Source organism: Chrysochloris asiatica, unplaced genomic scaffold (assembly GCF_000296735.1).
Source record: "Chrysochloris asiatica unplaced genomic scaffold, ChrAsi1.0 scaffold00024, whole genome shotgun sequence".
NCBI classification, from domain to species: domain Eukaryota; kingdom Metazoa; phylum Chordata; class Mammalia; order Afrosoricida; family Chrysochloridae; genus Chrysochloris; species Chrysochloris asiatica.
In genome coordinates this window covers 19,351,012-19,360,410 of record NW_006408542.1, presented here as the reverse complement: position 1 = coordinate 19,360,410, position 9,399 = coordinate 19,351,012, and positions in this window count along the sequence as shown.

Below are 9,399 nucleotides of genomic sequence, written 5' to 3'. Positions count from 1 at the left end.
CTCAACCCAACAACAGCACAATATACATTCTTTTACAGTGTACATGGAACAGTCTCCAGATTAGAACATACATTAGGCTACAAAGCAAACTCAAATACATTTAAAAACATCAAAATACTACAAAGCATCTTTTCCACTCACAATGCTATAAATTTAGAAACCAAAAATAGAAAAATCAAGGAACACATGGTAATTGAACAATACCCTTAAAAGCTGTTAGTACCTTAAAAGTACTGGGTGGTTGTGGTGGCAGCGTGTCATGGAGTTGGTGTTGACTCATAGTGACCTTGTATAGGGTTTCTGAGGTTGCAAAGGAGCTCTAAAGTAAGGCCTGTGAGCAGTTTTCTCTGGAATCTTAAACAATTTTGATTTAGGAGAACTTAGTATATCCCATTTCTGTCACTGAAGAAAAAAATGTATGGATTTCCTGATGTCTAAAGGTTCAACAGCCAGAGGTGAAGGAAAGATGGAAGAATTCTTACTTCTAATACCTTAGAAATGTGTCAATAGGAAAACAAAACCATGGGACAGGGCCCAAGCAGAGACTGAAAAGGCATTGGCTGTTGACAAAGCAGGAGCACTGGAAACCTTGGGGTGTGGTGGGAACATATGAGACAGGCTTTCTTTCAGGAGGTATGAGCTTCTAGGAGAGCTTTAGCTCAATTACCTGTGGTGTTCAGGAGGCAGGAAGGGAAGAGGTGTTATTGCTTTCTAGCATGTATGCTAACGTGTATTTTCTGTTATGCATTTCAGATATGCATAAAAGATCTGGCAAAGAGAAATATTACTATCAGCAACATTCCAGATATCAACACCTGGAGAATTTACATGGCAAATTGCTTGATTTAGGTGTTACACGCAATCTCATGGATGATATCGCATTTGGAAAGGTCAGGGTGTTTTAATGAAGCTTCTGTTTTAGTTTTATTCTATGTTAAGCTTTGAATAAGGAATAGAACATCAACTACTACCCACAGGAAGGCTAGGTTCAGAGAAGAAGGCTAAACTGAGGGAGAGGAGAGGCACCAGCATTTTTGGGTTGATAATGATATTGGTGTAAATCCCCTAGCTGACTGGTCTCCTCTTGTTGTGAAGGATTTACAGCTTTTTTTGGCTAAGAAAATGAAGCACTAGATTTGTTGTCATTTTGTTGTTTCTCCTGAGCATGTAACCACCAGATAGGCACAAATTCCAATAAAAATCAGATTAACAAAACAGACCCTATTTACACATAAATATGTCTTAGAGGAAGGAAACTGGCCTCTGAGATCCCTTGTGAGTGAGTAATATGATAACTTCCTTAATCTATATAATAAGCCATACAAATCACTATGCCAAATATGAACATTGCAGGGCACAGACTATAAACTGTAGATTACAATAAGAAAGAAAAAAAAAGGAACAATATTTTAGGTGTTTCAACTTCTAGCAAGATGGTGGACTAGGCAGACATGCTATACGGACCCTCTACAATAAAGATACGAGAGACTAAATAAAACAGACACAGATGAAAACTCTGACACTCTGAACTTCAGAAGAAAGGTTAGAGAGGTGGATGGAGTACTTGCTGGCAGGAGATGCCAAGATGGTACCATGAGAGAGGGAGATTGACTGGTGAATGACTTCCTCTGAAGTTCAGGGTTCCAGGATTTTCATCTGGTCTCTTGTATCTTTGTTGTAGAGGGTCTGTGTAGTATGTTAACCTAGTCCACCATCTTGCTGGAAGTCATAGAATTTTTTTTTTAACTTGGTTGCGCAGACCATGCATATTTTATAGGCTCATGATCCTACAATATGTACACGTTTTTTTCCCCTCACCATATCTTAGCATTTTTACATGTTGCGATATGGATTTTCCACCACTTATCAGTTTGTGGTGGCTGTGTGTTGCATGATGCTGGAAGCTCTGCCTCCAGAATTTTAAATACCAGCAGTGTCATCCAAGGTTGCAGCTGAGCTTTCATTCTAAGACAGACTAGGAAGAAGCGGCAGACCACTGCTGAATAGTTAATCAGATATAGTGCTAGAAAACTGGAAGGCACTCAAAACATGACTGGGGAAGAGATGTCTCCTCAAAGTAGGGTTGACCATAATGACATGAATGGACCAAAGCTTTTTAGACCTTCATTTACTGATGGTGCACAACTCAAAATGAGGAGAAACATCTGTAAACATCCATTAATAATTGGAACGCAGAATGTATGAAGTATGGTGATGGTGGTGTGCCATGGAGTTGATTCTGACTCATAGCAACCCTGTATAAGGTTTCTGAGGCTGTAAATCTTTATGGGAGCAGAAAACCTCATCTTTTCTCCCATGGAATGGGAGGTAGTCTCGAACTGCTGACCTTGAGGTTAGCAGCCTGACTTGTAACCACTATGCTACTAGAGCTCCTTGTTTGAAGTATGAATCTAGGAAAATAGAAAGTTGCCAAAAATGAAATGGGATGCATAAATATTGATATCCTAGACATTAGTGAGCAGAAATGGACTGGTACTAGCCATTTAAAATCCAAAAGTAATATGGCTCACGATGCCAGAAATGACAAATTGAAGAGGAATGGCATGCATGATATTCGTTTTCAGAAAGAGCATTTCATGATCTGTCTTGAAGTTCAATGCTGTCTGTGATAGGATAATATCCATAAGCCTTCAAGAAAGACTCCATGGTACTTAAAATCAACAACAAAAGCAAGGAAGACCAGTTGATACCACTATTATTCAAATTTATGCACTAAACACTAAAGGCAGCGATGATGAAATTGAAGAATTCTGCCAACTCCTTTAGTCTATAGTTGATCAAACATACAATCAAGATGCATTGATAAATACTGGTGATTGGAATACAAAAGTTGGAAACAAAGAGGAAGTATCAGTAGTTAGAAACTATGGCCTTGGTGATAGAAATGATGCTGGAAATTGAATGACAGAATTTTGTAGGATCAATGACATATTCATTGCAAATAATATATATATATAATATGTCATTGATCCTAATATATATATAATGTATTGTGAATTATGTGATAGTTTACATGGGAGAACATTAGCTTTAAATTGCAAATAATATATATTTAAAACAACATAAAAAGCAACTATACACACATGTCCCTAGCCAAATGGAATACATAGAAATAAAATTGACTACATCTGTGGGAATAGATGATGGAAAAGCTCAGTATCATCAGCCAAAACAAGGTACAGGGAGGACTGTGAAACAAACCATCAATTGCTCATTTGCAAGTTGAGTCTGAAGCTGAAGAAAATGAAAACAAGTCTATGAGAGACACAAATGACCTTGACTATATCCCACCTGAATTTAGAGACCTTCTCAAGAACAGATTTGATGCATTAGACATTAAAACCAAAAATCAAAGTAGTTGTGGGATGACAACAAGAATATCACACAGGAAGAAAGGAAACGGTCGTTAAGAAGACAAGAAAGAAGGAAAACACAAAAATGGATGTCAAAAGAGACTCTGAAACTTGCTTTTGAGCATAGGGGAGTTAAAAATGAATAGAAGAAATGAGGAGGTACAAGAGCTGAATAGAAAATTTCAAAGGTCAGCTCTAGAAAACAATCAAGTATTATAATGAAATGTACAAAGACCTGGAGTTAGAAAACCCAAGGGGAAGAACATCCTCAACAGTTCTCAAACTGAAAGAACTGAAGAAAAAAATTCAAGCCTAGACTTGAAATATTGATGGGTTCTATAAGCAAAATGGAGTCTTGGTGTGGCACTGTGGGTTAATGAGCTGGACTGTAAAGTCGTTTTGAATCACAAGGCCAGCGGTTCAAGCTCACTTCAAGGTTTCCTCAGAAACCATATGCATGGGTTGGAACTGACTTGATGGCACTTAACAACACAACAGTAAGAAAAACATTGCATGATACGGAAAGCATAAAAAGAAGATGGAAGGAATACACAGAGTCACTGTACCAAAAAGAAATGGTCAGTGGCTCAGTCATTTCAAGAGGTAGTATATGATCAAGAACTGATGATACTTAAGGTTCAAGCTGCACTGAAGATATTGGAATAAAACGAAGCTCCCAGAATTGATGAATACTCATTGAAATGTCTCAACAAATGATGAAGAACTGAAGGTGCTCAAGAATCTATGCTAAGAAATTTGGACGATAGCTACCTGACCAACTGTTTGGAAGACTTCCATATATGTGCCCATTCCAAAGAAAGATGACCCAATGGAATGTAGAAACCATTGAACAATGTCATTTATATCATATACAAGTAAAATTTTGCTGAAGATCATATAAAAATGGTTGCAACAGTATATTGAAAGGGCACTGTCAGAAATTCAAGCCAGAATCAGAAGAGGATGTAGAACTAGGGGTATTACTGCTGACATCAGATGGATCTTGGCTGAAAGCATAGAATACCAGAAAAATGTTTACTTGTTCTTTATTGCCTATGCAAAGGCTTTTGACTGTATGGATGATGGTAAACTATGGATAACATTGTGAAGAATTCTCGAACACTGCTCATGAGGAACCTTTGTATAAAACAAGAGGCAGAATTTTGAACAGAATAAATTCATACTGAATAGTTTAAGATAAGAAAAGATGTGTGCCAGGGCTGTATCCTTTCATTACACTTATTCATTTTGTAAGCAGAGCAAATAATCTGAGAAACTGGATTATATGAGGAAGAAGGTGCCATCAGGATTGGAGCAAAACTCATTAACAACCTGCTATGTGCAGATGATACAACCTTGTTTGCTGGAAGTGATGAGGACATAAAATATTTACTCATGAAGATTAAAGACACAGCCTTCAGTATGGATTATACCTCAATGTAAAGATAACAAAAATCCTCACATCTGGACCAATAAATTGTTGTTATTATTGTTGTTAAGTGCCAGTGAGCTAATTCCAACTCATAGCGACCCTATATAGGGTTTCCTAGGAGCAGCTGGTGGGTTTGAACTATCAACCTTGTGGTTTGCAGCATCACAGCATCATGATGAATGGAGATAAGATTAAAGCTGTCAAAGATTTTCTTTCGCTTGGATCCACAATCAACACTCATGGAAGCAGTAGTCAAGAAATCAGTCAATGTATTGCATTCAGCCACTCTGCTGCACAAGATCACCTAAAGTATTTTTGGACTGGGGCTTGAGGACTAAGGTGTACCTACTCAAGTTTCTTCAAAGTAGAGTGTAGAGAATTGATGCATTTGAGTTTGGTGTTGGAGAAGAATATTTCAAGTGCCATGGACTGACTGCTAGAAGAACAAACAAATTAGTGTTGGAAGAAGTACAGCCTTGGAAACCAGATGGCAAGACTTTGTTTCTCACACTTTGAATATATTATTAGGAGAGACTAGTTCCTGATAGAATAGTGGGTTACAGGTTGGGTTGCTAACCATAAGGTCAGCAGTTTGAATCCACTAGCCACTCTGTGGAGAAAATGAGGTATTCTGCTCCTATAAAGGTTTTCAACCTCAAAACACTGTACAGATCACTATGAGTCCAATTCGACTCGATGGCATGCAGCAGCAGGAAGAGGAGAAGGACATCAGCCTTTGTAAACTGAAGGTTTAGTGAAAAAGAGGAAGACCCCCAAGAAGAGGGATTGACACAGTGGCAGCAGCAATGGGCTCAAACATAAAAATAATTGTGAAGATCACACAGGACTGGGAAATGTTTCATTCTGTTGTGCATAGGGTCTCTCTGAGTCAGAACCAACTCATGGGCACCTAATGACAACAATAACCTGTGCATGTGAAAGTTGGGTAATGAATAAGGAAGTCCAGGATAGAATCAATGCATTTAAATTGTGATGTTGACAAAGAATATTGACAGTACCATAGATTGCTAGAAGAATAAATAAGTCTATCTTGTTAGAAGTACTCCCAGAATGCTTCTTAGAAGCGAGGGTGGTAAGACTTCATCTCTCATACTTAGGGTTTATTGTCAGGGAAGGACATCACACTTGGTCAAGTTGAGGATCAGCGACAAAGAGGAAGATTCCTGCAAGGTGGACTGAGTCAGTGGCAGCAACAACGGGCTCAAACAACAATTGTGAGGATGGTGATAGATCAGGCCATGTTTCGTTCTGTTGTGCACAGGGTCGATATAAGTCGGAACTGTTCGATGACACCCAACAAGAACAATGACAACATGGAGTTTAAATGTTTGTTGCTCAAGGCTGCATAATATTGCAATGTTTGATCTGGCCAGAGTTTAATGAAGCACTCATTTTGTACTGGAGAGCTAGACTTTCTGTTTATTTGCTATTATAAACAGTACTGCCATGTTAAAAATAACGATACCTTGAAGAGGAGTATTTTGGGTGCAAATTGGAGAATAATTTAATAAAATAAAATTAAGTCAAAGACTCCTAAAATGGGGCAACCTCAAAGCCACAGGAGTAGGGTCACAGTTAGTTGTTCCCCTACCTTCCTGGATGTCACTTATGGTAATATAGTTGACTGTACACTTTATAGTTTGCTTTAACCCCACCACTGCCCTGTGTTAAAGGAGTCCTGGTGATGCATTGGTTAAAGGGCCTGGCAGCAGTTTAAAAAGCTACTGACAAATTGTTGCTGGCTGTGAGTGTGCTCTCTGAGCCCTGGCTGTGAGTGTACAATATTTGAGGAATCCTGGAAGGTAGGCATGGAGTTCTTGGGCTAGAATATTCCTGAGACAGTCAGGTCCTTCCAGTGGATGATCTAATGGAAAATTCTTCCAATGACAATGTCATCTGCGCTATGGGACTTCCTCTGGAAGCCCTCAGTGCTATCATGTTGGACCACAGCAAACATCCTCTCCCTTCTGTCTGTGCTGTGGCTGATGAGACAGTCATCACACTGTTGTTGGGTCTGCTCTTTCCCCAGCTATACATGTTCACTCCTACTTGTCTCTTAGAAGACAGGGCTCTCAATCCTTTGCCATTTTGGTCAATTTCCTGTAAGCAAAAAATTACTTTGTGAATGTCTGGATTACAGCATGGAATTTTTAGGGTTAGGATTTAATGAAAAAATACAGTGAGAAGTCTCAGGGGGGTAGAGGAAGCCTCCCCCTCTAGTGAATATTTCTTCTCTGTGGGAGAATGAGGGCAGGAAACAGAAAAACAGATCTCCTGATTCAACCCAACCTTAATGATTCACGAAGGACCCCCCGTGGCACTGTGGGTTAGGTGTTGGGCTGCTGACTGCATGGTGGGTTGTTTAAACCCACTAGCCACTTGGCGGGAGAAGGCTGAGGCTTTCTACTTCAGTAAAACTTTACAGTCTCTGAAACCCTATCAGGTTTGCTGTCTGTCTGAATCGACTTGATGGCAATGGCTCTTGAATGACAGAGTCAATTCTTTATCTACGTTATTAAGAGAAGTGAGGAGGGAATGGATAGATGAGCAGTGAAAGAGAAAGGTTAGACTTGCCTCTCCTTTCCCCAGAACAGAAAATAGGGTCTCTTTTATTTGTAGTCCTAGAATGTAAGAGCTGCAAGATTCTTCGAGATCACTTCTTTCAACTTCCTGGCATTTGTAGGACAAAACTGAAGATCAGTGAGGTTATGCTACCTGCATAAGATTACAGAGAGTTTTAATGACAGGCTTTAAATCTAAACCAGGGCTTAAATCCCCAGGGTCTTCCCATCCATTTCTGCTGCTTCCAAGCCTCTCTCCTCTGTCAACTCTCATCCTTTACCTCTATAACTTCCCTGAGACCCCTGGGATTCTTCATCCTTCTGACCATGGTTCTTACCTAAAGACACGAAAGTCAGAAGACACCTTGGCATCTTTTTGTTTCCCACGAGAATTTTGTGCACTGTGGTTTGGGGAGGAAGCTGACTTTAGCAATCTAGGTGACGTGGTGGTTATCAAGAGACAGCAGTGACCGTTGAGATAATATATGTATCTAAATATGTTAGCAGGTGCAAGAGCTATCTTGTCCCACTGTGGCTATAGGAAGTGTATTCACCCAAAAATACAGGTCACAGATAGGTCAGAGAGATAGCAAGTTACCAGGGATCAAACCAACCACAGAGTGGTTTCTGTAGACATGTGGTCTGTCTAAGGTTGGGGGAACAGAAATACCCATCTCTGGAAAAAGACTGAGTTTTCATGTAGGTACTGACAGGGAGAAAACTCACTTAAACAAAGTTTTGCAGAGTCAAAGACCATCGTTAATTTTAAACTTTGTTCTACTCACTGCCGTCTGGATGTATCTTGGACATTCCAACCTGTTATTTATTTATTTATTTATTTATTTTCTGGCTTTTTATTCATTCATTTAGTAAGATTTTTTTTTTTTAAAAACACCTTTCCTATGCCAGTCACTTGCCCCTGACAGTATGAATTTTATTCTGAAATGGCCTAACAAAGAACAGGGGATTTGATACCTGGCATTGAATGGAATTCCCCACTTGTCATTTGGTACCTTAGCATTCCTATTGACTCAGTTCATGTTTGTTATTAAATTGGGAGCTAGGCTTTGAATTTTGTTTTTTGTGTTTTTTCAATGTGGTGGATTGCAGTGATTGAAATCAAATGTTGAACCATCTTTGTATACTGGAAATAAATTCCATTTGGTTGCACTGTATAATCTTTTTGTGTGTGTATGCATTGGTGGATTCCATTTGCTAATATTTTGCTGAGTATTCTGATTAATCTATTTAAGCAGCACCTGTATACACATTACTCCCTTGTTCTAAAGTCTATTGCTTCCAAGTACAACCAACTAAATTCTAGATCCCTCAGACATTCAAAGACCTCTATAATCTGGACTCAGTTTGCCATTCTGTATATTTTCCCTCCTGTATTTTCCATGATATACCCTCTATCTCACCATTAAAAAGAATAACTTTATATTGTGAAATGGGTGAAGGTTTACAGAGCAGATCATTAGTTTTACATTCAACAAATCAAATGCTTTGTTTCATTTCAATGATTGCAATCCCCTCAATGTAACATCACTTATCCCATTTTCTCCCTGTGTTTCTTGTTTTCATTCTTCCATCTTTCCCAACTCTTCTGAACTTTGTTCTTGGGTAAATGTTGCTTTTGATCTCAAACAGTGGTCAACCATTCTATGGCGTACTTGTGTCACTTGTGATGTAGTCCCTCCTATAAACCTATCTATTGCTTGACTGAAAATCGAGGTATGGAGATGAGGTTAGTTCCAGATCTGATGGGTGACCAAGGGCCATAGCCTCAGGCTCCACCAGTGTCTATCTGACCATTAAGCTCGGCCTTATTTATTTTTTTTTGTTTTGTTCCACATTTTCTCTCACTCTATTCCAATAAAGTGGCTGGGAATCATCTAATTCTTCTGGCTTCAGCGCCATGGTAACTGATGTTCCTGTGGTCCATTTGTCCAGTGAAGTAATTGTTTTCATGTGTCTAATACCATATGACCCAACAATACATCTACTTGGT